The sequence below is a fragment of the Vombatus ursinus genome, unplaced genomic scaffold (assembly GCF_900497805.2).
Source record: "Vombatus ursinus unplaced genomic scaffold, bare-nosed wombat genome assembly UNPS02014807.1, whole genome shotgun sequence".
Taxonomy (NCBI): domain Eukaryota; kingdom Metazoa; phylum Chordata; class Mammalia; order Diprotodontia; family Vombatidae; genus Vombatus; species Vombatus ursinus.
The window spans coordinates 37,041,058-37,066,181 of record NW_020954585.1 but is presented as its reverse complement, the minus strand read 5'-3'; the positions used below and the strand labels follow the sequence as shown (position 1 = coordinate 37,066,181).

The window sequence follows — 25,124 nt, the reverse complement described above, 5'->3', positions numbered from 1 at the left end:
GGGGTGGGTAAATGTTTTATTCTTTCATTTTGTTCTCTGATTCTAATATTAGTAGGCAATTTTCTTTTATCTGAGTTATTTAAATATAGCATAGTGCTTCCTCTGACAACTCTCCTATAAATACATTCCATGTTAGTGAGAAGAGTTCTCCTGCTGAGAAAAACCACTTCTCAGCTAATCTTGGTCCATTGCAGCATAGACTAACTCTTTTAGCACACAGCCACATTTGGCAAGGTGCTGAGAAAGCGTTAACAAGATGTACCAGGAGCACTACTAGTCCTACAACCATGCAATCCCTAGGAGCAAACTGTGTTTGTCCATTGATTTCATTCATCCAATGATCCTAGGGAGTAGGAGAGAAGGAAGGTTGTAAAGGAGGTAGATCAGTCTCTCATCACATTAAAGAGTTCTACAACCTGATGACAAAGTATGGAGAAATTCTTCAATCAATCTGAAGGAATTATAGAGCAATTAGATGAAGGCAATTGATGAATGCAGGGAAGTTCCTGTGATAGGCAGAGGATATCAGCCATACCCCTTGTGCCTTAAATAAAAAATAAGCTGACCCCATTCTAAGTCAGTTAGCTATGGAGGAAGAACCCAGTTCTTGAGTTCACTCTTTTCCCTTTGAAGCTTTTGGAAAGTTGGGAGAGGGAATGTGAGAAGATGGAGATTTCTTTCTCTTTCTTCACTAAGTTTTTTTATTTTGTTCTGATATTTCTTATTTGTTTGACACTCTCTACTTTATCCCTGAATGGAGAACTGCCTGGGACCAGGCCCTGAGTCATTCCACAGTCCTGTCCTTGGATCTAGAACTGGGATCAAATTTTAACCATTGCTGCAGTCTGCAGTTTTTACCCTTGTCTACTGGTGCGGCAGCCCTGGGTCACCTTAAGTTGGCCTTTCCCCATCTGTTGGAGGCTGTGGGGCATCTTCTGATGTAGTCCTGTTAGAAGAGCTCATTACCGTTTCTCTTCAGTTTTGTGGATCTTTGTTTCATCTGCTGGTATTCTTCATCATTCGTATGGTGATTATCAAGAAAGCTGTACTTTGCTGTAAACTTTGTATCATTATCTTTGCCTGAAGTCCCAGACATCTTTATCCTTTCTAAGCCCAAGTATAATATGTATGTCCAGGTCTTGGCCAGGAAGAACTAGGAACTCTCTCTTGCGTCTCCTTGATAAGGTATAAACTGGAATTATCTTAGGTCTTTATTGCACCTTTCCTGGTATCCCTTTGTTCTGTTTTAGACTCAAGTTCTCAGTTGCAGAAGAAACAATTTGATACCACACTGATGGTGTTTCACATGTTTGAAACAACCTTGAGCTTGGCCTTTAAAAGAGCAGTCAAGACAGAGAAGAAAGGGACCGCAGATAAACCAGACCTGATTCCCTGGAAGATCATATGGCTGTATGACCTTCTTTCCAGTGCTCTCTAGGGACACATGTCCATCTAAGAACCAGCAGCAGATGGAGAAACAAATCCACAGTGACACAGATAGAGGCAGACACAGAAACATAGCTCTAGAAGGAGGCCAGCACAATCACCGCCCCATAGGTGAGGGTAACTAGTGCCAGATGGAGACAAAGGTTGTTAGGGCAACAGAGGTAAGGAATGAGAGAGCTATTGCCAGAGGAGGCAGAGGGACAGAAGAATGAATATAACAGGGAGTTTTGAAATGGAAAAATCGTCTCTCAATGACAAGGAAAATCACATATAGAACTATTGTGGAAATATATTTAACATGATTGTACATGTATAACCTATATCAGATTGTTTGCCATGTTAGGGGAGGGGGAAGGGAGGAAGGAAGAAAAATTTGGAACTCAAAATCTTACAAGAATGAATGTTGAAAACTATCTTTACATGTAATTGGAAAAAAATAAAATACTATTAAGGGGAAAAAAAATCACATGTAGAGTTTCATGGTAGTCTGAGTTCTTTTCCATTCCAGGGGTCTCCACCCTCCCAGTCTAGCACTGTCAATCTGGAACACATAGTTATTTCCATTTGTAGTTAACTCTCTAGGAACTCTGAGTTCTTTCTCCTTTCATTAGTAGAGGTAGAGGGGCACCCTAGGGTAGTGCCAAAAGTCTGTAACAGTCCCTAAGCAAGGAGGAGGCCCCCCTGGGAGGGAAAGGGAAGTTTATTATTTATGAGCTTGCTTATGAGTCCTGTATGTTTTCTGATAAATTAAAGTTTGTCCTATATTATATTTATATATGATTGATTAAATATTTATTTATTATTTATATATAATAATTTATTAATATATTATATTTGATGGGCATTTTAGTCTCTAAGTTTTGTTGTGTTTTTTTTTATATAGCATCATAGATTGGGGCTGTATAGTCAACCTAGTCTAACCCCTCCTTTTATAAGAGGTGAGGTGATTTGCCCAAGGCGACAGGCAGCAGTAAATAGCTCTGATTCCAATTCCAGTGCTATTTTTACTGCACCAGGGGACCTTAAAAATATAAAAGCCAAATTCTAATGTGCCCAAGGGAACCTCTTAATAAGGACACTTGCCATAGAGATTATTGAGAGAAGCTTCTCAGATTGAACTGAGTGCATATGAGTACAGAGTTTTGATAATGGTCCACAGGTCTCACTCCATGATAGTGGGGTGGGGTGGGGGTGCTGCATCGAGGAGGATTGGTCATTGAGCAAGATCTACCCATCTTTTAAAGGGCTTTATTTTACCTTTCTTCTGAATGTGTGGCTTGGAATTCTCTGAGCCTTGGCCTCGTACTTCTTAGGAGTGGCAGGAAGGGATTCCTCCCCTCACCTACTCCTCCTGGCAGCTATGACGGCTATTTGCACATGGCAGTGAGAGTATGTGTTTTAAAATAAGCAGTAGACAACTTCTTACGGTGTTTTAATATCTTCTGCTGTTTGAGGACAAATGACCAAATAGTAGTCATGAGAGGAAGACTTGCTGAGAGCCTGGTTGTTATGGTTGGGAGTTCAGACATTCGTGGGTTCCTCTGTCAGTGCTAGCTGCTCTGCAGGAATATTACCTGCCGCTAAATCTTCTTGGGAAAGAAAATGCTCTCTAATAGGAGAATGAGCCATGCATGCTAAGTTGGAAAGAAGGTGTAAACCTTGAGTGAATTGCTCAGACAGCATCTGAGGTAAAAGTATTTGTCAATGTGTCTTGACACATTCTTGAGTTTTAAAGCATTCTTTATAAAGTGAATTTTGAGATGTCGTGGGGGAAGGAAAGGGGGTCGAATGTGACCGTGTGCATGGAGCATGACCATGGGCAGGAAGGCCACACGCAGGTGATGAACAGGTGAAGAAGCCCTGTGCTCCGCCCCGCCCCCCCGCCCCCTCCTCAGGACTGACTCATGAATTGTTCAGTGCTCAGGAAATGCTTTGGGCAGCACTCCGCAGCCTTGCGGATCCATAAGTTTCTCATTTCAGGACAGGCAACAATTCTCCATTTTCTTTCAGCTCCTTAACTATATCCAATCCTCCAACAAGCTCACCTTTCACGTACAACGGGGGGGGGGGGGGGGGGGGGAAGTTGGCCAGTTGGAGTAAGCTTTTAGTCCTTGCCGTACTTCTTCGTCCTCCAAGATATCAAACGTCTCAAAATCAATACCAGTGTCATTAAGAATTTCTAGAATTTGTTTGCTGAATCCGTATTTTACCATTTGTTTGCTTTCTTTCATAAACAGCATCACAGAAGCTTTATTTGTCAGTACTTTGAGCCTTTCTTCTAGTTTGGGGGCCTTGGGACAAATTTTATCAAGCTCGTTAGATGCTTCCAGTTCCTTAACAATTATCGAGATCTCCTATGAGCTCTCCAGACACATGTAACTGAAGATAAGTGGGCCAACTGGAGTATGTTTTGAGTTTTTGCACATTTTCATCCGAGAAGATATCAAAACTGCTAAATTGAATATTATGCTTGTTAAGAATTTTCATCATCTGCTTGCTGAAACCTCAGCGAGGTTCTTGTGGTGACCTTTCATGAAGACCATACATGGAGCAGCCTTCGTCAGCTTCTCTAGACGAAGGTTAAGGTCTTCCTACATGGATTCGGCCCCGGGAAGACTTGGCACTCCATCAGCTCAGGGGCGTAGGCATCATATAACCCATCCACTCCCTGACTGTTCTTAAAAAACAGAAAGGTCGGGGCAGGACTAATTTCGTATTTCTCAGACACTTCAGGAACAGCTTCCGTTCCCAACTTCACAAATGCCATTTGGGGGTATTACTTGGCCAATTCCTCCATGAGATCATTCATCTGTGTGCACTGAGGGGCCCACGATGCCCAGAAATGGATGACAACGAGGGACCTGGCCCGGAGGTGCAGCAGCTCCTCGAACTGCGCTCGGGACGCCACCTCCAGCAGAGCCGGGACTGGGGTCCCGGCCCGGCCCCTGCCCCGATCCCCTGCCGCCACCTCGGACACCGGGCTGCCCACCACTGGTGCGCCCCACTGCTGCCGCCGTCAGGCAGGAGTAAAAGAAGTCTTAAATTTTAAGCATTTCTTTTGAAGTGGAATTGTGCTATACCTGATTTATTTTGTACATTGATTAATTTTCCAGAAGGGACCTTGTTAATCTTTTTTGAGGAGACCATAGACATGAGTCAGAGCTCACCTTTGTTGAACATATTATCCCCTGAGTTCTGCTGTAGAGTGGGGGGTATAATGAGAGATAATGAAAAGGAAAAAGCCTGACCTCTCTCTATAAGGGCCAGATTGCCCCAGTACTGAATCCAGTCTGTATAAGTTAAGAGCTAAGACTTAGTGTGAGAGGGCACTCAAGGCCTCTAAATCTGAAGATCTTTTATAATCATCTTTGGTATTGTGTGTATATGTGTCTATGTGTTTAAAATTCAGATTAATTTATAAATCTTCAGTCTTTAGAAATAACATTGAATTGAATATTGTGAAGCTGGCCATCTTTATGTCGTTAATGTACCAGATCTGCAATTTGCCAAGGATATTATTCATGGGGATATTGAAAGGGATCTAAAATGTTAAGTCATTGCCCACTTATGTTCATTTCTTGTGTTTTGTGTTTTAGAATTTACTGTGCCCATAAGAGTCAATGATCACTAGGGAAAAACAAAGAATATATGCCACGCCATACCCATTGTTGTTGTTTAGTTGTTTTCAGTTGTGTTCAACTTTTCATGACTCATTTCTGGGTTTTCTCGGCAAACATACTGGAGTGGTTTGCCATGTCCTTTTCCAGCTTATTTTGCAGATGAGGAAACTGAGGCAAACAGGGTTTTCTCAGCAACTTGCCTAGAGTCACATAGCTAGTTAAGTGCCTGAGGCAGGATTTGAACTCAGATTTTCCTGACTCCAGGCCCCATACTTTATTCACTGCACCACCTAGTGGTCATACACATTAAAGCAGCCATAAAGAATAAAAGTGAAAAGAAATACTGGGAGATAGCATTTATATAGCAGGTAACTGGATGTGACTTTTCATTTTGTTTTACACAGTTTAGGACACACTCAGGATTGTTTTCTGCTCATTTATGGCATGATGAAAAGAGCACTGAACTAAGAGTCAGGAGAGACATGAGTTCATTGTCTAGCCCTACCACTGCTGAGTCATGTGAGCTCAGGCAAGCAGTATTTCTTTTCTGGGCTTCAGTTTCCTTGGCTTTGAAATGATTTGATCTCTAATGTGCTTTCCAAATCAGCCACTCTATGATTCTAGACTTCCCAGCAGCATTGACCATCTGGTCTTCAACAAAGAGCTACTCTTTTCATTTTAAGGGTACTCATCTGAAGAAGAAAGGATGGGTAAACCATTTTCAGATGCCCTTCTCTTGCCTTCATATAGAATTGTAGAGAAGGTGCCTTCAGCTTTTTCCAGTTTGCTTGTCTGAGTTTGAGTCACGCTTACTTAAGAATTTTGTTTTGCATAGCTGTCAATAGGTTTCATAGTACTAAATGTGGCACAACTTGAAAAAGTGTTTGAAAATACTTTAAGAGAACCAAGCCCCAAAACTTTTATCCTTGGCACTTAGATGTTATACAAATTCTTGTTTCCTTTCTTTCTCCTTCTATCTTGAACAATTTATCTTTTATACTACCCTTGTGTTAGATTATTGATACCTAATTGTAAAGGACTCTTATTGGCTACGTTCACGTACCTGTCTGACAAATATTGACATGATCATTATGTGCTGCCAATAGGTTATAAAATGCCATGTGAGGGCTTTGGCTGTGTGTATAGGATGGTAGAAGCCTTATGTGGATACCTTTGTCCCTATTACCTGTAAAATAAGATGTAAAATACTATTTGGCTTTTAAGCTCTTCATAATCTTGCCCCTTGATACTTTTCCAGTCTTCTTAGACTTTACTCTCCTCTACCTATTCTGTGATCCAGTGACACTGGCCTCCTTGCTGTTCCTAACACAAGACACTTCATTTTCAGACTTTGGGAATTTTTACTGGCTATCCCATGCCTGGAATGCTCTCATTCCTCATCTCTACCTCTTGGCTTGCATGACTTTTTTCGAATTTCATCTGAAATCCCACTTTCTGCAAGAATCCTTTCCCTGTATCCCTTAATGCTAGTGCCTTCCCTTTGAGGTTACTCCTAATTTACCCTACATATATCTTTGCATACAGTTTTTTTGCATGTTTTCTCCCCAATTAGAATATGAGCTCCTTAGAGCAGGGACTATTTATTGCCTTTCTTTGTACCCTTAGCACTTAGCACAGTGTCTGGCATAGAGTAAAGGCTTAATATTGCTTATTGTAGGGACCAATAGTGAGCTCAGGAAGCATGGAGCCTGCAACTGTATCGCTTCAACTCCCAATGGAGTTTAGGGGTCTGAGGGGCTCAGATAAGAAAAACAACGATCATACTATGCCCTGGATTAGATTGTCCAGGAGCAGACCACACCACACAGAAATTTCACTGGTCAAAATACTTGGCACTTAGTAGGTGCTATACATATTGAGATGTGTGAAGAACACAATATTCATTACTGACCTCAGATAATTCAAATTAGGATAAAAATAAATATGCCATTATTCTTTCCAGAAATGCACAGAGCCCAGGCCTGATACAAAATCCCAATTCAGGAAGTAAGACTGGAAAAATGAATAATACAATTAACATTTAACCAGGTGACAACATTAGGTAATCTGATTTCTGATTGGAGAAAAGATTAAGAATTTCCTTAGATTTCCAGGTTGGGAGGGGGAGAGTGGACAGGAGCATTTTCCTGAAATTAGACAAAGAGATATCCTACTTCCCTCAAGTATCTGTGAAGGAAATGGAAACAATATCTGATTGATCAGTACAGGGCCAATTTTCAGATAAAATATGGGTTGTTTGAAATATATAATTACGAAAAATAAAATCTCCTTGCATCAGTCTTAGGATCTGACTGGGTTTCTGGTCAGCATAACCAAGGTCCTTGGATGAGGGTCTCTAAGCAGCAAGTAGAGATGGGACAGCTTCTCGGCCACACAGGGCTAGGTTTGCACAATGCAATAAGGTTTTCTCACAATTCCCACAATTGAATAAAGTTTTCTTACCAGACAGAAGTTAGACTAAAACCCATGATAGAATAGAAAGGCAACTGAGCTAGCTCCAGAACTGAGTCACAAGATGGAGTTCATTTAGAGCAGCGGCCCTGAAGTCAGGAGGACTTGAGTTCAAGTCCGGCCTCAGACATTTGACACTAACTGTCCCTCGATAAGTCATTTAACCCTGATTGCCTTTCCTCACCCCCCAAAAAATGGAGTTAGTATAATTCACTCACCCCAATTAACCATTTGCTGTCATAATCCTCTCAATTCCCTTCTGTGGAGGGAAGAAAGAAAAATATATCTCTGTTAATTTAAAAAAAAAAAACTTTGTGGTGGGTTATTGTGTTGATCAGAGTTTTTTCAAAGTTGTTTGTTTTTACAAATGTTTTTAATTATATAATTCTTTCTCCTGGTTCTGCTTACTTCATTTGGTCTAAGTTCATAAAAGTCTTTACAGTTGTATTCATGTAGAACCTGTGTGTCCTGGAAGTTAGATCCCTCCCCCCTCCCAAGTTTTTTATACATTCTGAAGCCCAGTTGCTTTAGCAGCTTCACCTCCTTCCACAGATAGTGGTTCTTCAGGAAGTCATAGAGATATGGGTACCCATATCTTTGGGTACTTTGGCTGGTACCCAACTGTATGTAGCTCAAGTAAGGCCTAGTTCAAATGCTTTTCCAGCGTCAGGGCAGTCTCCAATGGCATCCAGGTTGTGGCCCTACTCATTTGGGGTAAGTTTCTGCCTAGCCTGGAGATAGTCATGATCCCTATGCTGGTTTTAGAACCTTTACCATATCATGGAAATAGTGTGACACCTGGAGAGGGCAACACCATTGGTTGAAATAGAAAACCAAGAGCAAGTAGGCATAGAAGAATTATAAATAGAGGTTGGTCAGGCAGTTGACAGCCTCAACCTGAAGTTGAGGGAGAACTTTTGGTGAATTTAATAGATGAAGTTCATGGCACTAGAAACAAGATTCTGGCAGTAAAGGAGGCAGCTGTACCAGAGGAAGTTAGGGGAAAGGTGGTTTGGGGTGTTTGCATCCATGAGTGGTCAGTCAGATTAACTGAGTCAGTGGGCTATAGAAAGGCAAACAAGGTGAAGGTACTGGGAAGAGATCTGAAACACTGTTAAAGTAAGAAACAGAATCCCAGTAATGTAGTCTGATCTTTTTGATAAACTACCAAAGTCTACTTGCTAATATTTCATTTATAAATTTTGCATCAGTGTTCATTAGGGATATTGATCTATTGTTTTCTTTGTCTATTTTGACTTTTCCTGGTTTAGGTATCAAGATCATATCTGTATCATAGAAGGAATTTGATAGGATACATTTATTTTGGCAGTCTTCAGAGGGAAAAATAGAAGGAAAAATAATACACTAGGAAAGGAAGAGGGAGGAGATGGGTAGAACTTATTATTTCACATAATCAGGATGGTGGAGAAGAAAACTACAAGTTTGTAAAAAGTGATGGGTAATGGGGCACTTTAATCATCCCCTGTCAGAACTACATACATCTAACCAAAAAAATAAAAAATAAGAAAGAAGTCAAGGAAATGAGTAGAATTTTAGATAAGTTAGATATGATAGATAGCTGGAGATAACTGAATGGAAATAGAAAGGAATACACCTTTTCTCAGCAGTTCATGGTGCCTTTACAAAGATGGACCATACATTAGCACATAAAAATTTTATAGTTAAAAACAGAAATAGTAAAAGTATCCTTTTAAGATCACAATGCAATAAAAATTATATTTAGTAAGGCACCATGGAAACATAGATTAAAAACTAGTTAGAGATTAAACAACCTAATCTTAAATAATGAGTGGATTAAAGAACAAATCACAGAAACAATCAATAATTTCATTAATGAGAATGACAATAATGAAACAATATACAAAAATGGGATACAGTAAAAGCAATGATCAGAGGAAAATTTATATCTCCAAATGCTTACAACAATAAACTAGAGAAAGAGCAGACTAATGAATTTGATACGACATTAAAAAAATTAGAGGAAGAACAAACTAAAAATCCCAATTAAAGACTAAATTGGAAATCCTAAAACTTAAAGGTGAGATTAATAAAATTGAGTGTTAAAAAACCCATTGAATTAATAAATGAAACCAGGAGTTGATTTTATGAAAAAAAAATAGATTAAAAAATTGGTTAATTTGATTTTTAAAAGGACAGAGGAAAACCAAATCTCTAGTACTAAAAATGAAAAGCGTGATTATACCACTAATGAAGATTAAATTTAAGCAATCATCTTTTTTGCCCAACTTTATGCCAATAAATTTAACAATTTAGGTAAAATGGAAACATATTTACAAAAATATAAATTGCTTAGATTAGTAGAAGAGAAAATAGAATATCTAAATAGAACTATTTTAGAAAAAGAAATTAAACAAGATATAAATGAGCTTTCTAAGAAAAAAGCAACAGGACCAGATGGATTTACAGTTGAATTTTGTCAAACATTTAAAGATCAATTAATTCCAATATTAAATAAGTTATATGGAATAATTGACAAAGAAGGGATCTTACCAAACTCCTTTTATGAAACAAATATGATGCTGATACCTAAACCAGGAAGAGTAAAAAACAGAGAAAGAAAATTATAGACCACTTTCATTAATGCATATGGATGCAAAAATCCTAAATAAAATACTAGCTAAAAGATTACAACAATGTATTATAAAGATTATACATTATGAACAAGTGGGATTTATATCAGGAATGCAGGGATGGCTTAACATAAGGAAAACTATTAACATAATTTATTATATCAATAGTAACAGTTTTAAAAAGCATATCATTATATCCATAGATTTAGAAAAAAGTTTTTGATAAAGTGCAATACTCATTTCTATTAAAAACACTTGAAAATATTGGTATAAATGGATTTTTCCTTAAATTGATAAAAAAAAGCATTTATCTAAAACCATCAGCAAGCATTATTTGTAAGAGGGATAAGCTAGAAGCCTTCTCAGTAAGATCAGGTGTGAAACAAGGATGCCTACTGTCAACAATATTATTCAATATTGTACTGAAAATCCTAGTGATAGCAATAAGAGAAGAAAAAGAAATAGAAGGAATCAGAATGGGCCATGAAATAATAAAACTATTTCTTTTGTAGATGATATAATGATATATTTGGAAAATTCCAAACACTCAACTAAAAAGTTAGTTGAAACAATTAATAATTTTAGCGAAGTAGTAGGATATAAAGTAAATCCACGTAAACCATCAGCATTCCTATATATCACAAACAAAACCCTGCAAGAAGAGATAGTAAAAGATACCCCATTTAAAATAACTCTAGCCAGTATAAAATACCTGGGAGTACACCTGCCCAAACAAACCCAGCAACTATGTAAACAAAATTATTTAAAAAAAAAATTTTTATGCAAATACAATCAGATTTAAATAATGGGAGACATATTAATTGTTCATGTGTAGGCAGGGCCAATGTAATAAAAATGAAAATTTTATCTAAACTATATTCAACATCATCCCAAATTACCCAAAAAATATTTTACTAAATTAGAAAAAATAATAACAAAACTTATTTGGAAGAACAAAAAGTCAAGAATATTAAAGGAAATAAAGAAAAAAATGTAAAGGAAAGAGGTTTAGCAGTACCAGATCTTAAACTATATTATAAAGCAGTAATTATCAAAACTATGTAGTACTGGCTAAGAAATTGAAAGGTAGATCAATGGAACAAAGTAGACATACAATTTACAGTAGCAAATAAATATAATAAGGGGGTATTTGACAAGTGTAAAGACTTACGATTTTGGGATAAGAATTCACTATTTGGTAAAAATGACCGGGAAAACTGGAAAGCAATATGGCAGAAACTGGGCATAGACCAATATCTTATACCTTTTACTAAGATAAGGTCAAAATGAATATATGACCTAGATATAAAGAGAGAGATTACAGGAAAAATTAGAACATGGAACACATTACTTATCAGACTTATAGATAGGTGGACAATTTACAAATAAACAAGAGGGGGGGGTTGTGAGATGTAAAATGGATAATTTCTATTATATTAAATTAAAAAGGTTTTGTACAAATAAAACAAATGTTACCAAGATCAGAAGGAAAGCAGAAAAGTGGTGGGGGGTGGGGTGGAAATGTTAAAGACATTTCTTAGTTAAAGGCCTCTTATCTCAAATATATAAAGAATTTTGTCAAATCTATAAGAATATGATTCATTCCCCAATTGATAAATGTTAAAGAATATGAAGTTTTCCAATGAAGAAATAAAAACAATTTATAGTCATATAAAAATGCTCTAAATAATTATTGATTAGTGAAATACAAATTAAAACCACCTTGTGGTGTCATTTTATACCTATCAGATTGTCTAAAATGATTGAAGGGGAAAGTGACAAATGTTGGAGGGGATGTGGAAAAATTGGGACACTAATTCATTATTGATGAAACTGTGAACTGATCCAACCATTTTGGAGAACAATCTGGGATTATGCCCAAAGATTTAATAAACTGCCATATCCTTTGACCCAGCAATACCATTACTAGTTCTATTTCCAAAGATTAGGAGAAAAGGTGAAAAAAAGCCCTATATGTTCTAAAATGTTTATAGCAGCTCTTTTAGTGGTGTCAAAGAACTAGAAATCGCAGTAATGCCCATCAACTAAGGAACAAGTTGTGGCATATGATTGTGGTAGAAATACTACCATGTTATAAGAAATGATGAGCTCAATGATCTTAGAAAAACATGGAAGGATTTGCATGAAATAATGGAGAGTGAAATGAGTAGAACTAAGAGAACATTGTGTACAATAACAGCAATTTTGTTTTAAGAAAAACTTTGAGCCAATAGGTCATTTTGACTATTATAAATACCCAAATTAACCATAAAGAACATATGAAGAAAGATGCTAATTGTATCCAGAGAAAGAACTGGTAAATAGAAGTATGTATGAAATAATTTTCATATATACCTATTTGTGTCTAATGGTAGCTATCTCAAGGGTGGGAAGAGGTGGAGAGGGAAGAAAAAAAGAGAAAAAAGAAATTTACATGATAACTTTATTATATATTTAAAAGGAATAGCCAGTTGTACAAAATAGATTTGCGATTTCATGTGTAATCATCTCTTTTATTATACTATGTTATGGAATTACTTGTTTTAGTTCATAAATTAAAACTAAAATAAATTAAAATTTAAAAAAGTGATGGGGAGAGTGGGCTACACATGAACCAAACTTTCAGCAGAACCAGAACAAGGATTGAACACATACAAACACACAAGAGTTTGGTGTAGAAATACATTAAGAATCATTCACAATGAATCAGCTGGGAAGAAGAAGGGGAGGTGGAGATTAATACTGAAGGTCAATTCAGGGAAAAAATTAGTCATAAGAAAAGCAACTCTAACTTCAGAGGATGAATTGTGAAGGAGGAAAGAAAGCAGGCAAGAAAGAAAGAAGGAAAGAAAAAAGAGAAAGAAAATAGGAAGAAATGGTACAGCATTTAAATAATTAATGGACAAGTTCATTAACTTAAAGTTGAAATAAGCAGTAAAGTTACTATAATTGGAAACCTCAATGTTCTCCTAGTAGAACTAGACAAATGTAATCAAAAGATAAACAAGAAAGATGTTAAGGACCAGAACAGAACTTAAGAACATTTGAATAGGATAGATCTCTGGAAGCTGCTAAATAAGAACAAAAAGGAATTTAAATATTCCTCAACTGTCCATGGCACTTTTTACAAATTGACCATATACCAGGGCAAAAATTAACCTCACAAATAGATGCAGAAAAAACATAAGCACTAACCCTATGATTTATGTATGATAATTTGATGATAATTATATTAGATAAAGGTTCTTCAAAAAAGTATGACTGGAAATTAAATAACTTAATTCTAAAGAACTGGTGAGTCAAAAGGCAAAACAATGGAAAAACAGTAGAGGATTTCTTTTGGGGTTTGGGGGAAATGACAAAAATGAGAGAAGTGCTTTGGTATGGTTAGGTTGTAACCAAACTGGTCTTGCAGGGAAAATTAAATGTATAAATATTTTCATCAACAAAATAGAGAAAAGATAGATCGATGAATTGGGCACGCAACTGTAAAAACTAGAAAACCAACTAAACACCAAAACAGAGATTTAAAATCAAAACAGTAAAGACAGGAAAAACACTGAATTAATAAATAAAACTAGAAGCTCTTTTTTAAAAAAAAATAGATAAACCATTAGCTAGTCTGATTTTTTTAAAGAGGAAAAACCAAATAAGCAGTATTGAAAATAGAAAAGGAGAAATCAAAACAAACAAAGAAGTGATAGGGAAATTATTAGAAACTATTTTGCCTAATTTATGGCAAGAAAACTGACAACTGAAGTGAAATGGATGAAAACCAATAAGAATATAAAATGACCAGACTAGTTGAATAAAAAATAGCAAATTTATGTAATTCAATCTCAGGAAAAGAAATTGCAGAAGCCATAAATGAAATCCCAAAAGGAAAAAAAAAAACACAACAGGATGAGATGGATTTAAAAGTGAATTCTATCAAACATTCAAAGGAAAATTTCAATATTACATTAATTGCTATAGCAACATATAAAAAAGATTACAAACTATAACCAGGTAGGACTTATACCAGGAATTCAAGGCTGGCTCAGTTTTAGGAAAATTAAAAATAGTTTGGTTGCTCCTCTGAGAGTAAAAGTCCTTAATCCCATATTCTGGGAGCTCATTTTAGAATCATGTCTTTTTCTGAAAGTGGAAGTTAATTTTTCTTTTTTTCTCATTTCATTTTTGTTAGTTTTTTATACCAATTTTCATTCCCTCCTCCCCGCCACCCCCATTTTCTTTTTCCCTATTTGCTTGGGTTGGGATAGTCCCTTTTAAAACATTAAACAAAGAGAAACTTCTAATATATTTTTACATTGTTGGTTGTTGAACTATGATTGAGAGGATTGTGATCTCAAGGCCTGCCAGGTGTGGTGGACCTGGGCTCACAAGAAAGACTTAATTTTGGGGAAATATTTAAAAACTGCATAATGTGCACTGTTTGACACTCTTTAGTGAGAGGCTTTAGAGGATGGAACTTGAAAGGACAATGCTTTTGCCTCCTTAGAACTCTAGAGAACTTTCTAGAATTAAAGATATAAACAAATTTCTTCCTAGTTCATTTGGTGAGAAAATAAAATATTCAACTGTGGGAAGAGTATAACTAGAGGATGAAAGGGACATGGTATAACTGTTCTCCCTGATTCTGGCTGACCAAATGTTATAGCTCAGAAATTGGGTGCTTGCATGATGATGAAGAAACCTTTGGCTACTTCTGGTGACTCAGCACTGAAGGATGGTTTGGGGATGACAAAACCTCCTCCTTATTGGCCATTCAACAGCAAGTGCTCATGATTCAATGATTCTTTAAAATGTGGGTGACTTCATGTGGCTTTTTTTTCCTTTGGATTCTCCATTTGGCAAGCAGTTCTCCTGTGGGAAAAAGGGAGGGACTGCAGAGCACATAGCAGCTAAAGCATATATCCTATCCAGGTGAACTTCAGCCTAGGTTTGGGGCTGCTTCTTTGTGCATGTTTTTCTTTGCCTGATACTGGATAACAACATTTATCTGAAAAAGGTCATGTCTATACTTGGAGAAAATCTTGTTGCCAAAGTATTGGGAGGTCCTGAGTGTCTAGAATGGAGCCAAAGGTACTAGTTAGTGGCAGTTTCTGCATTGGAGAAACCAACCACCGACAAGAGGAGAATTCTAAGCCCTGGCCTGGTTGGGCAGTAGACATAGATTTTAACGGATCAGTGAAATGTAACAATGTTTATTCAATAGTAGCAAAAACTGATTTATGTTCCACTGAGGTTTAAGTTTCAACTTGGGGAGTGATAGAATAGTGGGTACAATTATAACTGTGAGTTGTTACCAGATCCTGTTTTGTCTTTTTGTCGATGTGCACTTGGAGGTATTTTGTGTTTAGAATGTCTCCTATGTATTTAAAATAAATCCTGAGGCAGCTAGGTGGTGGAGCAGATAGAGTGCTGGGCCTTGAATTCAAATGTGATGTCAGACCCTTACTAGCTATGTAATCCTGGACAAGTCCCTTAACCTGTTTGTCTCAGCTTCCTTATTTGTTAAATGATAGTAATAATAGCACCTGCTTCTTAGGTTGTTGGAAGGCTCAAACAAGATAATAATTGTAAAGCACTTAGCACTGTGCCTGGCACATAATAAGCACTATATAAATATTAGATATTATTATTATTACCTGTCACATTGTACATTGAGTACCTTTCTATTTCCTGCTAAGGAGAGCCCTAATTAGACCAGGGTTTTTTTACTTTTTTTTGCCATGATTCCCTTTGTCAGTCTGAAGGCAACGAACCCCTTCTCAGAATAAAGTCTGTATTGAGAAATCAATTATATTAAAATACAGATAGTTTAAAAGAATTTTTAAGCTTATAAACTCTAGGTTAAGAATTCTTGACTTGGAACCTTAGACAAAGGCAAAACCTAAACTTTTAAAAATTGCCCTGATGGTGCTAGGGGTAGAATGTGAAAGAGTTTGAGAAAAGATGGCCTAATCCAGATCAGAGTCTAGACTCCACTCCACAATTGTGTCAATCTGACCTTGTGCATGGGCACAGCATGGGTGAAGGAATAAAAGTGAGTGCCTCAATCTCTTGGGGTCAGCAGCATTATTTTTTAAAATTAAATTAATTTTTTAAATTAAATTTTAAGTTAAATTTTTTAAAATTATCAAGCAATTTTTTTTCTCCATTCTTCTCCCCACCTCCCTCCCCCACCAACTTTTACTAGTGTTAGACAATAGTTATTGTACTATTGTGCCTGATTCCTTTAGTTGTTATTGTATCATCTACACCAAAACTTTTGTCTGAGGTATTGAATTTCGTACTCTTAACAACTGTTTGTTGAGATGACATTTTGACAAATGACTTCTAGAATTAAGGAAGGGAGGCATTGTGTTAGGATCTCAGATGCGCTTGCTCAACAATGCATTAAAGAGAAATGCATTAAAGAAACATCATCATTTTTGATTTTGCTCAGGCAAAAATACTACTGATTTAAAGGTGAAAACTATCAGGACAGTGCTAATCAAACTGGAGGTCTAAGCTTCACTAAGTGCTCAAGAGATCTACTTTACCAATGAATATATAAGAAATATACTGAGATAACAAGTGATAGAAAATACATTTATTATTTCAAATGAGAAAATCCAGTTAAATCATCAAACATTTATTAAGCATAATTATATTCAAGGCACTGTGCTAGATGCTGGGGGTTCAGAGACAAAAATGAAGTAGTTCTTGCCCTCAAGGAGCAGGGACATTTTATGAAGAGGACATGATAGGTAAAAATAAATTAAACCAACTAACAAAGGTATAGGTAAAAATAAATTAAACCAACTAACAAAGGTATAGAAAAACTAATTAATTAATTGATAAGAAAGTACAAGGCCATTTGAAGAAGAGAGTATTTGCAACTAGTGAGGAGATAGTTTCTGGAGAGATTTCACAGAGGGGATGATACTTGAGCTGAGTCATAAGACTTGAGAAAGATAAGGACTTTGGAAGATAAAGATGAGAAAGACCTGCATGATAGGCTTGGGGACTGAAGAGGTTATGCAAATTCATGAAGGCAGAAGATATAATACTGAGTTTGAGAAACCGCTAGTCATCCATTTTTTGCTGGGATGTAGGAAATATTAAGGGGAATAATGTGAAATATAGGTAGAAAGATAGGTTGGATCAAGGTTTTTGAAGACTTAGAAATTTATATTTGAGTATATCATTATTAGGAAGCAGACTATGGTTGTAGCATTGTGAATGGAAAGAAGGGGGATGAATGAGAAAGGCTAAAGATATGGAATCAACTGTGCTTTTCAATTAATTGAATATGGGGTGAAGAAGAAGGGTCAAGGATGACTCCAACGTCATGAAACTGAGTGACTGGCAAGGTTATGGCATCATCAACAGAATCAGGAAAAGTTGACGTATAGAATTTAGTAGGAGAAGTAAAGAGCTCTGTTTTGGATGTTGTGAGTTTGAGATGCTTACAGATGATTTTCAGGTGAGATATCTGTACAACAGGCAGCTAGAGATGCTGTATCAGAATGTAGAAGGGAGATTCAGGCTGTATATATAGATTTGGGATATATAAATATAATATATATGTATGTATATACACACATGATTATACGTGTATACATGTATATATGATATATACATACATGTGTGGGTGTGTGTACATATGTATATCTAATATATATATATATTTTAGACTTAGTAGATGAGATCATCAAATGAAAAAGCACAGGAGAGAAGAAAAGAGGACTAAGGAAAGGGTCTTGGTGGATATCCACATTCAGGAGGATTTGAAATGGACAGTAACCTAATGAAGAAGATTGAAATGAAGTCGTCATACAGGTAGGAAAACCAGGTTTTAGCAGTGTGGTCAAAGATAGAGATAATTTCCAAGAAGAAAAGGTGCTCATTACTATCAAAAGCTACATGAAAGATAAAGAAGATGAGAACTAAGAGAAGTCCATATTAAGCAGTTAATGGATCATTTGTTGGTGAATAGTTTCAGTAGTAGGGAAAGGTCAACAGTCAGATTGCAAGAGGGTTGAGAAGTGAGTATAACGCCTCAGTAAGTGAAGGTGAGATCTGAATAGGCAGTGAGGAAGTGGAGGAAACGACTATAAATGTCTTTCTTGAAGTTTGGAATTAAGAGGAAGAGTTATAGGATAAAAGCTTCAAGGAATGGCAAGGTCAAGTGAAGATTTTCTACAGGGGAGAATGAGAGAAAGAGGTGGAGAAAGAGACAGAAATAAAGAGAAAAACAGAGAAAGAGACAGGGTAGGGGGAAGAGCTTAAGAGAGTGTGAAAATATGATTAATAGAAGAGTAGATAGGAGAAATGGCCTCAAGCACATCAGTAGAGGGCCTTGGCAAGGTGACAGGTTCAGAAATATTGAGGGCAGAAAAGGGAACTCATATTAGATGTTGTCAGTCTTCTCAGTTAAGTAGAAGATAAAGAAGTCATCTGCTGAGAGAAAACTGTTGAGAGTGGAATTAAGGGTTTCAGAGGAAAAAGGTTTAGAACAGCCACTATGGGGGGGTATGATGAGAAGTTAATATGGAATGAATATAATTGACTTAAAACAGTGAAGGTCCAATTATGATTAGATAGTATGAATTTGTAGCAGAACCAATGAGCACAATTTTGTGACTATAATATCACAAAATTTATGGGTTGGAAGGGACCTCTGACACCCTCTAATCCAAACCATATCCAAAAAAAGAATCCTTTGTTAACAATACACCAGACTAATAGTCATCTGACCTTTCTTGAAGAGCTCCAGTGACTGAAAATACTGAATCTTCTGAGGCTGTCCATTTTACTGGGCAGCTCTAAACATTAGGAAGTCTTTATTTTCAGCAATTCTAAATTTGCCTCTTCGTAATTCCTACATGCTGCCCCTAGTTCTTTCCTCTGGGACCACACTGAAGATTTGATTCTTTTTCTATTACATTCAGTTTTATTCTGGATTAGACAGGATAAGTCAAATCCTAGTGACTTCAGCAGTGCTTGGTTGCTCTGAAGTTAAGAGAGGCAAGGGAAAGTCCCAGGGCTGTTAGAATTTGGCACTGGCAGGGCAGGAACAGAAGAACAAGGAACAAGGGATTGAAGGATATATGGACTCATTTTTTGAAATGGTTAGCTGTAGAGTCAAAACTGTGAAGGTAAACAAGGGAAGTTAGAGCTGGAAAAATGGCCTAGGAGAAAAAGAAAGGGTGTTAGTATTTTAGGTAGGCCTACATCTGATTTATGAAAAAGCTAACACTATCACTTTGGAAGTAGTAAAGATGCCTTGAGTCATGATCAATCAAAATTACCCTTACTTCATTCTCTAAAACAAAACAAAGCAAACAAAAAACAAACCCCAAAACCTAAGTGCCAAGAACCTTGGATTTTTATCCAGATTCTAATATTAAATATATAGATGTGTGCATCTATATATTTAGATATATGATATATTTAGATGCATATAGACATATACATCTATATATTTAATATTAGATTCTGGATAAAATACATTATATAAGTAAAATATTGATATTATGTGATCTTGGATAACACACTATCTCCTTGGACTTTAGTTTTTCTCTTTTAAATTAAGAGATTGAACTTGATGATCTCTGAGGGTCCCTTCCAACCCTGACATTCTATTCTACCACAAATATCCAAGGAAAACCAGTGCTACTGATTTCATTGTCTTTGACAAAGAGAAACTTTTCACTTATAAGTAATTGCTGAAACTACAAACTAATAAAAGCATCAAGTTCCTAGAGCAATAGTGAAGCAGTGAATTACAGGAAATTCCTGTGATTTTTCTTGTCTTTAAAAAAAAAACAACAGCAACAACAACAGCATATCCCATTGAAATGTGGAACTGAAAATTCAACTGGACTAAATATTTCAAGGAGCAACATCGATACTAATATAGAATAAAAAATCTTAATGTATAATAATCCAACATAAAGTATAAAATACATAGCCTAATATTAGCAATTACCAAGTAAGTCTACTAAATACTTGTATTATGATTTTGAGGCCAAGAATTGTATGAAGAGTACATGAACCTTGAGAAAGCAATGTGAAGGATTGTGTGCTTCTGGTACAGTGAGGGGTATACTTTTTTCAGCTTTGAACCTGTGTTTTGACCAGGAATGCAAGGACCACTATTTGCTGAGTAAAATGAGATAACACAGGGTAGAGGTATACTTTGCCAGAGCCATCATCAATTCTATGAACATAATTGTGTATGTATATTTGACAGTGTAATAGAGAACAGTCAGAGGTAGCATATGCTCTTTTACTATATACTATTTTAAAGATTTGATCAATTTATCAAAATATTTCCAAGTCCCACAGAATTTCTTGTCCCCTGTGACCACCTCCTAATGAGAGAAAGGTTGTTCTGTAATTCCTTGGATTTGGTGATCAGCATCCATGCTCATAGCAAACTCAGAGCACAGGCTAACTCTTTACATCATTGAAAATGGATAGAGAGCTCTGGGGGGTGGAGCCAAGATGGCAGAGGGAAAGTGATGACTTGCTTGAGCTCTCCCCCAAACCCCTCCAAATACCTAAGAAAAATGGCTCTAAACAAATTCTAAAGCAGCAGAACCCACAAAAAGACAGAGTGAAACAAATTTTACACCCCAAGACAACCTGGATGGTTGATCAGAAAGGTATATCGCACCGGGCGGGGAGAGGAGTGCAGTTTGGCGTGGGTGCGCAGGCCACAGCAACCCTGGAGCAGGCCTCAGAAGACTGAATCTCGGGCAGCTGAAGCGGTTTCCAGACTTCTCAACCCCTGAACGCCAAAGACAACTTAGAAGGTCAGTGGGAAAAGTCTGTGACTGCGGTGAGAGAGGAACTAGGTCTCAGCCGCAAGTCTTGAGTGTGGCCCAGGGCCACGGCTATTTCCTGAGCTTCTGACCCACAGACTGAGGGGAAATCGAGTGGCTGATGAGAGGGGGATTGCAAGGATCTCTTTGCCAGTGCTGAGGCAGGAATATCTTGCTTTACCTGTGCTTGGATCTGGGTCACAGGTCTGAGGGGCGGTCCTGGGGAGAGGAGGAACGCTGGTGAGGTGGAGCTTGTTGTGGTGGTGGAGAAAAAACACCTCACCCCATATCATAGCACCTTGGAAGAACTGAAAATTTACAGGTCCCTAGAAGTACCTCTGAAAATAGCTGTACAAACCCCCAAAGCTTGGGACAGTACACTCTTCACATTGGAAGCAGACTTTTACCTTAACAAAGAGTTTAAAACTCAAATAATTGGCCAGGATCATGAGTAAGCAGCGCAAAAAGAGTCAGACTATATTATCTTACTTTGGTGACAAAGAAGATCAAAACATACAAGCAGAAGAAGACAACAAAGCCAAAGCTCCTATATCCAAAGCCTCCAAGAAAAATACGAATCAGTCCCAGGCCTTGGAAGAGCTCAAAAGGGATTTTGAGAAGCAAGTAAGAGAAGTAGAGGAAAAACTGAGAATGATGCAAGAAAATCATGAAAAACAAGTCAACAACTTGCTAAAGGAGACCAAAAAAATACTGAAGAAAATAACACCTTAAAAAACAGCCTAACCCAAATGGCAAAAGAGGTCCAAAAAGCCAATGAGAAGAATGCCCTAAAAAGCAAAACTGGCCAAATGGAAAAGGAAGTCCAAAAGATTACTGAAGAAAATACTTCCTTAAAAATTAGAATAGAGCAATTGGAAGCTAGTGACTTTATGAGAAATCAAGACACTATAAAACAAATCCAAAAGAATGAAAAATTAGAAAACAATGTGAAATATCTCATTGGAAAAACAACTGACCTGGAAAATAGATCCAGGAGAGAGAATTTAAAAATTATTGGACTATCTGAAAGCCATGATCAAAAAAAGAACCTAGATGTCACCTTTCAAGAAATTATCAAGGAAAACTGTCCTGATATTTTAGAACCAGAGGGCAAAATAGAAATTGAAAGAATCCACCGATCTCTTCCTGAAAAAGATCCCTAAAGGAAAACTCCTAGGAATATTGTAGCCAAATTCCAGAGTTCCCAGGTCAAGGAGAAAATATTACAAGCAGCCAGAAAGAAATAATTCAAGTATTGTGGAAACACAATCAGGATAACACAAGATTTAGCTGCTTCTACATTAAGGGACCACAGGGCATGGAATATAATATTCTGGAGAGCAAAGGAGATAGGATTACAACCAAGAATCACCTACCCAGCAAAACTGAGTATAATCGTGCAGGGGAAAAAGTGGTCATTCAGTGAAATAGAGGACTTTCAAGCATTCTTGATGAAAAGACCAGAGTTGAATAGAAAATTTGATTTTCAAATAATAGACTAGAGTGGAACATGAAGAGGTAAACAAGAAAGATAAAATCATAAGAGACTTATTAAGGTTGAACTGTTTACATTCCTGCATGGAAAGATGATATTTGTAACTCATGAGACCTTTGTCAGTATTAGGGTAGTCAGAGGGGAAAAAATTATATGTACATATATATAGATATAGATAGATAGATAGAGGGCACACGGTGAGTTGAAAATGAAGGGGTCATATCTGGAGAATAAAATTAAGGGGTGAGAGAGGAATATACTAGGAGAAGGAGAAAGGGAGAGGTAGAACAGGGTAAATTATCCCACAAAAAAAAAAAAAAACAGAAAAGAAAAGGCTCTTACAGTGGAGGGGAAATGGGGGAAGATGAGAGGGAATGAGTGAATCTTATTCTCATTGGATTTGACTTAAGGAGGGAATAACATACACACTCAATTGGGTGTGGAAATCTGTCTTACCCTACAGGAAAATGGGGGGGAAGGGGTCAAGAGAGTAGGGGAACTATATCAGTATTTAAACATTAGCTTTTCTGTATCACATCTATAGACACAGAAGAGAAAATCTCTGCTTTTCTGCTTTTTCATGAAACTTGTGGGACATGGGTCAGTTTTTGTCTAAGTTCCTTATAGAGAGCATTTATATCCTATAATTTTTAAATTGAACTTTTTCTTTGTATTTATTACATGTAGCTCCATTCTAATCTTACTCTATATCATTCTACTATTACTCTGATTTGTATTCCTTTACTTTGTCACTTTGCCCCATGGCTACCCAAATGGATTGATCTCTAATGGCATTGTTATTAGTATGTATTATTATAATTTACTGTTATTATTGTTAATTAAAATCTATTATTTCTCATCACATTTAAAAAAAGAAAAGAAAAGAAAATGGATAGAGAGCTGAAATGCAGTCCAGTAAAATTTTAGCTTAGACTAACACCCTAAACATTATAGAACACATTCTAAATGGATACACAACCTTAATACTAAAAATCATATTATTAAAAAAATAAAAGAGAAGCAGATCATATACCTCTCACAGGTCATATTTCTCATTTGTTTTTGCTTTTATATAGAAATATTTACTTTAGTAGGTATAATTACAGAGAACTTCATTTCCCCAAAACCTGGGGGCATATTCCCCCCTATACCATCTCATACTTTAAGGGAGAGAATGGAGATTAGGTTCACAGCTTACTTAGTTCAGGTCCTGTTGAAAGTACAAAACCCACCTCAGATTCAGTTTTCAGACACACTGGCTTCTCATGTCTTTCGTGCCAAGTTAGCTGGCTATACCATTCCTCCTGCACACCTGGCTCCAAGGTCATCTTGGCTCAAACTTTCTCAGCCTTGCAGGGATCACCTCTGACACCTGAACCTGTGGGGTACAAACAACACAAAATATAAACAAATACCCCTAGACTCATTTCTCAAAGCTGGGTAAAGGAGAGGGAGAGCAAAGGAAGGAAGTCCTTCCCCTCTCACTGGTTCAGTTCATGGCCCCCATGCTGAGAGTGAACCATGATCTTCACCCTTTGGATATAGCAGGAAGGAGCACACAGGAAAAAGTGGCCAAAAAGAGTGGAGATATATTCTTAACCAAATAAAGAATAGAGGCAATTACAAAACACAAAATAGATAACTATGTGAAACTGAAAATCTTCTGAACAGACAAAATTAACATACCTAGGATAAGAAAATACAGTGACCAAAATGAGAAAAATAATCTGTATCAAATTACTCTGTTAAAAGTTTGGCATCCAAAAGATATAAACAATTAATAAATAAGACTACTAGCCATTCTCCAATAGATAAATGGCCAAAAGATATGAGCAGTAAGGGCTAGAGTAACTGATTATTTATCTACCTTTATCTACTTTTTACATGGTCTTCCCAGAGGGTTGGGAATATCCTCAAGGTATGTGTATGTGGGAGGTGTTGGAAAATTCCCATGTGATGTCACAGGAGGAGGAGAAGTGATGTTATGGGAGGGGTTAATCATAATCATGTCACAGGAATGGTCAGCTTGTGAAAATTTTCCACCGTGATGTCACATGAGAAATTTTCCCACTCTTTGTCAAGGGGGTTAGGCTAAAGAGTTTAATTGTGTAGGAACATACTGAGAAATTGTCTGCTCCAAATAAGAGTAAAAGAAAGGAACAGTAATCGCATTGCAAGCCACCAAAAGGAAGATCACTTATACAGAACATTCCTTTGATATAAAAGCAATCAGCAGAAAAGAACAAAATCACTTTTAAGAAAAAAGGAACTCTAAAACTCTTTTTAAATTTGGATTTGTTTTCATATTTACTTAATAGTATTCATTTAGGGATGACACTATCTAGAGCAGCAATGTCAAACTTTAATAGAAATGGAACCTTGCAGGGCTACATATTGACTTAGAAAACCACAAATTAACATTATCTATGTTGTATTGTATTTTTTTTTATCCTATTAAACATTTTCAAATGACATTTTAATCTGGTTCCAGCAGCACCAGGAATTTTTCCAGTCACAAGTGGCAAGTGGGCTGTGAGTTTGACACTTCTAGTAGAGGACCACTAAAGAACTTGGCCTTTTACCTCAGACCTGTGCATTTTTCTCTACTTTCATGAATTATTCTAGAGACCAAACTAATTATCTAGAATAACTACCTTTT

At 36.7% G+C, this 25,124-nt stretch overlaps 1 pseudogene; it reads right to left on the bottom strand.

The window, feature by feature from the left end:
• Positions 1-3,417: 3,417 nt before the first annotated feature.
• Positions 3,418-23,793, bottom strand: LOC114052145 (annotated as a pseudogene).
• Between the last annotated feature and the right edge of the window lie 1,331 nt (positions 23,794-25,124).